The 8,091-nt window shown below is 44.9% G+C and overlaps 1 protein-coding gene across 6 annotated transcripts in view; it reads right to left on the reverse strand.

The window, feature by feature from the left end:
* LHFPL2 (LHFPL tetraspan subfamily member 2) overlaps positions 1 to 4,417 on the reverse strand; it is a 128,922-nt gene extending 124,505 nt beyond the window's left edge. For 4 of the 6 annotated variants that reach the window (XM_061475898.1, XM_061475894.1, XM_061475896.1 and 1 more), the window contains exon 1: positions 3,328 to 4,417. The gene's annotated coding sequence lies outside the window, so the exon portion shown is untranslated. The other 2 variants (XM_061475899.1, XM_061475897.1) reach the window with 1 other exon arrangement.
* Between the last annotated feature and the right edge of the window lie 3,674 nt (positions 4,418 to 8,091).

The raw sequence follows: 8,091 nt of genomic DNA on the forward strand, positions 1-8,091 counted from the left end.
TTTTAAAAGACAAGTGATAACACTATTTTTCATCTGGTCCTTAAAAAGGCAATAAATTCAGCTTAATTCCAGTTTATGTATGTAGGAAGGTGATTTTAGAAGAACGCACCCGTTAGTTCACCTTTCCAGAGCAGATTTTAGGCACCATGACCTGGAAGAATCCTGCCAATTTTTGTGAAAGCTGTAAAACCAGGAGGGAAATACAATGTAAGCAAAAGTCTTTGGCATCATTTTAACAGACTTGTCAGATATAATCACATCAGCAATTGTCTCTGCATCAAAGAAAGGACTCTGAGAGCCATAACACCTTCCAGCCATTCACCACCTCTGCCCTTTTTCCCAAGTGAGTTCAGAATGTTGACACCACAAATGATTTATCCCCTAGGCAGAAAGCAGAGAAATGGGAACTGCTGTGGGGGAAGGGAGGCCCTGAAAACAGAGAGGGAAGAGGCAAATGGAGAGACACAGAAGGCCCCTGTTCATGGGAAAATAAGGAACGGTGGCACAAAACGGCTTCTATCATTGCCAAATGCCACCAGCAGCTCAGAAGTTGATCTTTGCTCTCCTCCCTGCAGATGGGATGGTGCAAAGGGTCAGTCAACAAGAGGAGCCGTGTTGCTTGTTCCTGTGCATAAACACACGTGTGTGTAGGAAGTGAGGACAGTTAGGGACAGCAGAGCAGCCATTCTCACTGCCCTCCAAGATTCACCAAACAGCTCTGGGCTGCTGCATGCCCCCTCAGTGGGGGTGTTCCTATTGTGAAGAAACTGCTTCCTTTTCCTCTTGTAACAAGTTACCTTTAAGAGGCTGAGGGTGAAATTCCTAGAAGCTGGTTGTTGCCTTCAGTGAATAACCAGGAATCTTACTTCAGCTAGGAACTGCCACCCCATGTACAACATGTCCCCTCATTCTAAGAGCTACTCTTTTACTTGGGAGCCCTTCAACTGGTACTCTAACTGTCCAACAAAGGAGAAGCTTCTGGAAATACAAATTTTGATTAAGAGTTGTGCTCTTCATATCACTCAGGAAAATAGTGATGTGGTTTCCTTTTCATGTAATGATTATTTGAACAGTAATGTCTACACCATACACAAAACAAAACACTGTGTTTCTTGCCTGGTGCCAGCTATATAGTCACCTGCAGTCCAACTTGGTTCTGCCGATGTAATACCATATAGCATTTACTATGTCATTGTCCTACTGTATTACAGAACACCACAAGCAATTTTCACAGCTACAAGGTAGAACATGAAAAATTACTGGCTTCCTTTCAGCCTTAGCCAGCAGTGTTCCTGTTCCAAACTTACAAGCAAAGCACACGCAAGAGTGACTGTGAGAAAATGTGGAAGAATATGGTTTGATTAAAAAGGTAAAAAAAAAAAGATAAAAAGACACTCTTATACAGAAATGCTGTACCCAGTCCCAGTGATTTATACTTCTTAAAAGCAAATGGCATCACTATTACTTGCCCGACATATGGGTACATCATCTCGCAAGCATTTCCCAGAATGCTTAATAAAAACAGCAGATTAACTAAAAAAGGATAAAGTGGGCAATTTCTCAGATACTGATTAAACCCATGCCATGACCCAGACAGAGGAAACCTGTGAAGAAGGCTGTGATGTGTTTAAAGCTGGAGTGGCTGAAACTAGCATATGCAGTGAAAACTGAGGAATGCTTCCATGAAAACTGTGTCTGAGATAAAACCCTCTCATTAACAACTGCCCTAACAGAGCAGACTGATGATCTGTCTGTATCCTGCAACTAACAATGGGTGGAAAGGAGAAGAAAGTGACGGAGATTAATCGGGATTGTATATTTGTAAAATGTTTTATTCAGAAAAATAAAGTGGAACACTGATTTTAGCGTCAGTGACACTTTGCAATAAGCCACTTTGCGCACAGCATGTATTTAGGTCTCAGTGAGTTACAGCTCTGTAAGGTTTTAGTGACCAAAGCAAACCCCCTGAAAACAAGGGGACTCCCTGCAGGTGTGAGCTTGTGCAGCCAGAACCCGCTGCAGGACTGGGACTGAGCAGACATTTTCATTAAGGTATCTGTAATGGTGCCTAGGAATGCTTCTCTATGAAAGCCAAACCTTTCAATTAACACATATAATGTTTTCTTCTAGATGAGGTCAGCTAAAGCTTTTTAACTGTTTTCAGTTATTCCTAATAACACATCTGTTTTCAGGATGCACACACTCACACCATCTCGTCTGTCTGCTTCTGGCTCAGTACAAACGACGGAGCAACCCAGCCGCCCCACCACCAGGTACTGGCAGCGCTCGCACTTGTCCGGACACAGCACGTTTTACTTGATGTTGCTCCAACGCACCCGCAACTTCTGAATTGTGGGATCCAATCTCAGCGGCATGTTACCGAGTTCATTTGGAGCGACGCCTAAACTACCAACAAACCTTCACTGGTAACTTGTGCCGTCTACTTCTCGCCCTTTCTTGTAAGTACTCTAAGGAACAAAATACCCTCACACACACACGTCAAAAACTTGAGCGCAGAAAAGCGAGAGGAAGGAAGAACACGTCGGAGCGAGAATGCGCCAAGGTGAGCTCTGAACCCTCGCTTCCCCGGTCAGCTCTGAGGACGCGAGCGTCCCCAACCCCACGGACTGGGCTGCAGGTGCCACGGCCGTGGCTGCAGGCCGGGCAGAGGACAGCTCGCCTCCAGCTCCCCTCTCTCTCCACGCCTCGGCTCCCGCACGAAGCCGCCCGGGGAGCGTTCCCAGAGGGCGGCGCCCCCGCCGCTCCGCCCGCCTCGGGCCCGCGTCCCCGCCCCATTCCTTCTGCTCTCGCCGCACAAACGGAATGGGAGAAAGCGTTGGCAGCCCCCCGCCGCCTCCCCGCGGCCAGCAGCAGACACCCCGAGAGGCAGCCGCGGCCGCTCAGTTCTGCGTACGTGTGCCTGGGGTACCCCCTCCCCGCGGGCGGAAGACCAGCGTCCCGCCGCGGCTGGCGGCTCGGAAGAACCTCCGCACAGGAGGGAGGGAGGGAAAGAGCGGCGCGGCAGCCCGGCGGCTCCGGGCGCCCCGCGGGGAAGGGGCCGAGGGGTGCCTCCCGCCTCTCCGCTTCGCTGGCGGACTCTGGGCGGCTCTCGCCGCACCACGGCCCCATCCGCGCCGTTACCTCCGCGCCGTGCCCCGTACCCTCCTCGCCCCCCGGCAGTTTCCCGGCCCGTCCTGGGGCTAAAAGCCCCTACCCGAGGTGAACTGCAGCCCGGCCGCCGCACGGGCAATGAATGGAAACGTGCCCAGCCGTCCTAGTCCTCCCTCTCTCCCCCTCACAACTTAAGTGGGGCCGCCGCCCCCTCACCTCGGCCGGGCAGTGGCGGTTCCTCCGCGTTGGGGCTTTGCTCCCGCCGCAGCCTCCGGCCCGCGCCCCGCCGGGCTCACCCTCCTCCGCTCCCGCCACGACCATGCACCGAGGGAGCAAGAGTTGAATCCCGGCAACCGCCGACCCGCCCGCCCCCAGCCGGAGGAAGGGAGTGAGCGAGAGAGGGAGACGCGGCGAGGGGCGGGGAGGGATGGGACGCGGCCGCCCTGCCCTGCCCAGGTCCGGCCCCCTCCCACTGACGTCCCCCGCTCTCACACCGACAGCCGCGGCGGTGTGCCTGTGCCCGGGGCCAGGCAGGCTCCAAGCGGGACGCGGGAGGCCCAGTCCGCGCCGCTCTTGGCCCTGCCGGCAGCCGCCGCGGGCACCCGGCTCCTCGAAGGGTCGGGCTGGTGTGCTCCCGGCCAGCGCCACAGCCGTCGTAGCGGCTGGCCCAAGGGAGAGCTCCAGCAAACAGCCCGTATAATTACAGACCCCCCATCCTGGCGGTTTAAATAACCAGAGCTCCTTCCTCGGCCTCCCGCCACGGACCCGCTAAGAACCGGCATTATCAGGCCCGGTATTAACCACTGCCGTTCCACCACCCGTGACCTGCCCCGCTGGACCTCCTTGTGGAGGGTGCACTGAATGAAAGCGAGAACTGTAAACATCAACTCACCCTATTTCCAAACATTCCTCTCAGTCTAGACCTTCTGGAAAAAAAAAGAAAAAATACTTACACAATTTACATTGCAAGAAAATTTCTCCAAAATTGTCTGTAAAGCTTCTGTTTTTGAAACTTTTCATCTGAGAATAAATGGTTTCCCACCAATCTCCCTTTAAAATCCCAGTTAACAGTCTTCCAGCTTAAAAGCAGCACCCTGATGAGCCGGGGTTTTCAAGAACTTTGTAATTTTTAGTGTTTTAAGATATCTACTGCTAAGCACGTATGTGTCTACTAGTATCAATACCCATTTAAAGCATCTGCAGAGAAAATTACGGTTTAAGCTCAGACATGTCTCCACAAGCCTCTGCTGTTCTCTGCATTTGAGCCCTTGTGTAATATGCTGATTGTTGCAAGTGGATGACAGGTGTCTAATAAATTCATACAGCTCTTCTCAATATCGGCCTCACTTGCTAGATTGGAACTGGCTGTTGCAATAGATAAAACCAGACACTAAGTGGGTCAATCAAATAAATCACTCAGGGTATCTCAGGGACATAAGCAAAGTGTTACACCAATGCAAAACTTTATTTGCTGCAGCTAAAGCTGTCCTTCTCATGGGAAAAAAATGAGGTGTCTTTTGACAGCTATCAGAATGATATCTTTCATGAGCACTGTGTTTCCTTGAAGCTATGGTTTTGGATTCAATTATTATTACACTCTGATGATACAGGCAGATCAATGCAGGCTGGTCCTTCTGACAGCTTGGGGCTCTGAGGTCTTCAGGTGTGCAAGGGCAAGCTCTGTCTGAACTGGTCCATTTGCTGGATTTATGCCTTTGTAATTAGTATCTGCTGCTTAGAAGACCGAAAATCAGTTAATGTTTTCCTAGGTATGTAGGTTTAAGCAGAAGGAACAAGCACAAAAAAACAAGAATTATGTTCCTGTGGCAGAAAGCATTAGAAACATGCACAGCTATCTACAGCTACTGAAAATAAAGCATATATTTTCATGGCTGATTGTTGTCCAAACTTGTATCCTTTTGTTACTTTTCCCCTTTTTCTCTGGACAAATCATTAAATTAAACATTCTAAAAGGGTTTTATTAGAGACATTTTTGTTTGTTTCCATTAGACTCTGAAAATTAATTTTCTAAAAAATAAGGGTGTCTTTCTAAAGCTGAATTCTCTGTGACTTTCGCGAGCAGCTACTTTAACATACAATAGGAGACAACTCAATAGGCCTGTCCAAAAATAAACACCTCTTTAAAGAATATTTTAACCCTGGAGACTTTGCACAAATAGAGCAGTCACAATTTTACTTGATAATACAAAATTAACATAACAGATATATTAATTTTCAAAAAGCTATGCAACATTTTGAATTCCAGTTTTTGAGCTAGTCTCCATAACAGATGACTGTACCACTTTTGCATCAGTGTTTTCTGAAACAGCTAAATGTCTCATGCTGTTTCAAAAGGATGTGTTAGAACTATGATAGCCTATCAATAATATGAAACCAAAAAGCATAAAACCTGCATTGGAAATACTCTTGTAGCAAAGATCAGTTTTCTCACTGATCATCTATTAAGTCCTGAAAAGATGAACAAAGTGCCTGTTGATTTAATAAAACTTACCTAGAATGAAAGGAAATAATTATTAATGCATTCCTGCTATATTAATTTATAAAGTTTGCTTCTAAACATAGACACCCATGTGTGTCCGAATTACATGGAAGTTTTGCTGCACTTAACAGATAGGATAAAGAGTGATCTTATGATGATTGTTGTGGTAGGGGATACAGTGGCAGTAGCAGCCTCTTCCTTCTCCTCCACTGTTTAAAAAATGTTTGCTATTTAAAAATACACAGCAGAAACAGTTACACAAGAAGAATTACATAGTCCTGCTACCAGTTAGCGCTTCTGTGCAGCTTAGCCATTGGATAAAGTAATTACTAATGCGAATAATGACACCAGGTAATAAGAAAATGATAACCCACAGAATGCTATGATAAAGTTTTTAAGAAGCTAGTTGTAGACTCGCAATATTGCATGTAATAGAAAGGGCAACCATGGCTTTGAACGTGTAATTTGGGCCATAGGGTAGTCCAACCCCATTGGGTGCTATCTGGTCCTCAGCACAGATTGTTACAGGTACTTTTTAATCATACTATACTGGATCCAGAAACTTGTGTGGCAAGCTTCATGCATCAGGTTGTGGGGCTGAATGAGTTTGCAGGTTAGAAAACCAGTAATGAGCAGGCAGGTTTACTAGGAGGTAGGAAGCAGCACTCTGAAATCCCCTGATTTGGCTCTGAAGGCCAGGGGCTGGGAGCCAGACAGATCTAAACATAGCATACCATTTTCTTAATTTGAAATGCTTATTTATTTGGAATTGGTGTGAGAAACTTGGTATTTCCTTCTATTGAAGTAGTGAGGTTTTAATGCTAACTAATTATGATATTGGCTTTGATGTGCAGCTCTAAACATTTTCATTTTGATTATATGAAATCCCACTGCACAAACAAATAACTCATCACCAGAACTTAGCACATATGCATTATCCAAACAGGAAATGGAGACGTCAAACAAGCACACTTTGGATTAAGTGATACATGAGATGGAAAAGATGATATAATAGTTTTTCCTCTTGCTCATAGATCTTCCCAAGTATTAACTTCATAGGCATTCATTTGTTTAGACAGTTTTTCCCCCTAAACATTGGTTTACTTGTAACCCCAGATAGTAATACCTGACATCACTTTGACTGATTAAATTGCCTACAGACTGCAAACTGTTAGAATGAAGAGTTATTTTAGCCTGAAATTTCCTGAAGTTCACCTGAACAAATACAGTCTTGGATGTGGCCCAGAAAACATTCTCTAAAGGTTATAAGAATAGAATATAGACAGGGCAGACAAAACAGGATAGCGGGAAGTACAACCAAAGAGGCTACAACATCCAAGTAACTAGCAGATAACATATAGGTTGGAAAGGAAAACAGATACTATTTGGCTCAGAAGCTCTCACTTAGTCTGTGAATAGTCACTGGAATCTATTAAAAATGTTGGAGAAGATACAAAAATGTCTATATGGTGCTTACACAAAGCTATAAATGAACAAAGGGAATATCATGTACGCATAATGCAATTAAGACCTAGTTAGAATAAACAGCAAATCAATCTCAGCTTTATAAGCTTCAGATACATTCATACTAGATTTGTTCCCTGATTGTATTTACTTTCCTTTTGTGGTTTTGGTTTTGGAGTTTGTTTTTTTTTTAAATTTTGTTGTAGGTGGCTGCTGTTTCAAAACCTTCTCACTGTGAAATATTGGAATAAATTTCAGTATGAGATGAATGATTTGACTATAGAAACATATGGGGAAGAATTTTATTGGAGAAAAATAATGTTGGAATAACAATACTAAAATTGGAACTTGTTCTATGAACTCCAATGAAAATGGAAAGAGAGGAGTTAAGAATACAGAAAATGGCGGGAAATACACAAAACGAGTACCCAGGTCAGAGCCAGAGGGAACTGAGTACATATATGAGAGTTATTTTATTGTGGTTTGTTCTTCTACCCCAAAGAAAAGTAAGATGTAACACATCAGCTGAGATAGATCTCCAAGGAAATGTGTCTTTCTCATGTAATGCTTTAGTTTACAGCTTCAGAAATCTCAGCTCCTGTAAGCACTTAGTTATGACAATTAATTTTCAGTAGTTCATTCCTCTAGTGTCAACTAGCAGATGGTGTTACAGAAAGGATTATGATCTTTCTACTCTAAAGCCAGTGATGGTGGGGACATTTAAGACTGGGAAAACCCATCCACTACAACTTTTACCATAGTTTGTAGGAACCCTGGTTGCAAATCATACTCACACTCTACTATAACCATACAGTAAAATGAGGGCATCATGAGCAGAAACATCTTACACTGTAAGCAAATCAGATAAAATCCCCAATCCCTAGGCATAGACAAGAAGAAGGAAGCTGGGAACTAGAGTAACAGTAAGAACTACTGACCAGCATTTTTGGAAAAAGTATTATTAAAAAAAAAAAAAAGCACCCCAAATTGGTTGGTTATAATGGATTGTTTGTAAC

The sequence above is a fragment of the Pezoporus flaviventris genome, unplaced genomic scaffold (assembly GCF_033815535.1).
Source record: "Pezoporus flaviventris isolate CSIRO_AGI_PZ_B2104156 unplaced genomic scaffold, CSIRO_AGI_Pfla_v1 ptg000090l, whole genome shotgun sequence".
NCBI lineage: Eukaryota > Metazoa > Chordata > Aves > Psittaciformes > Psittacidae > Pezoporus > Pezoporus flaviventris.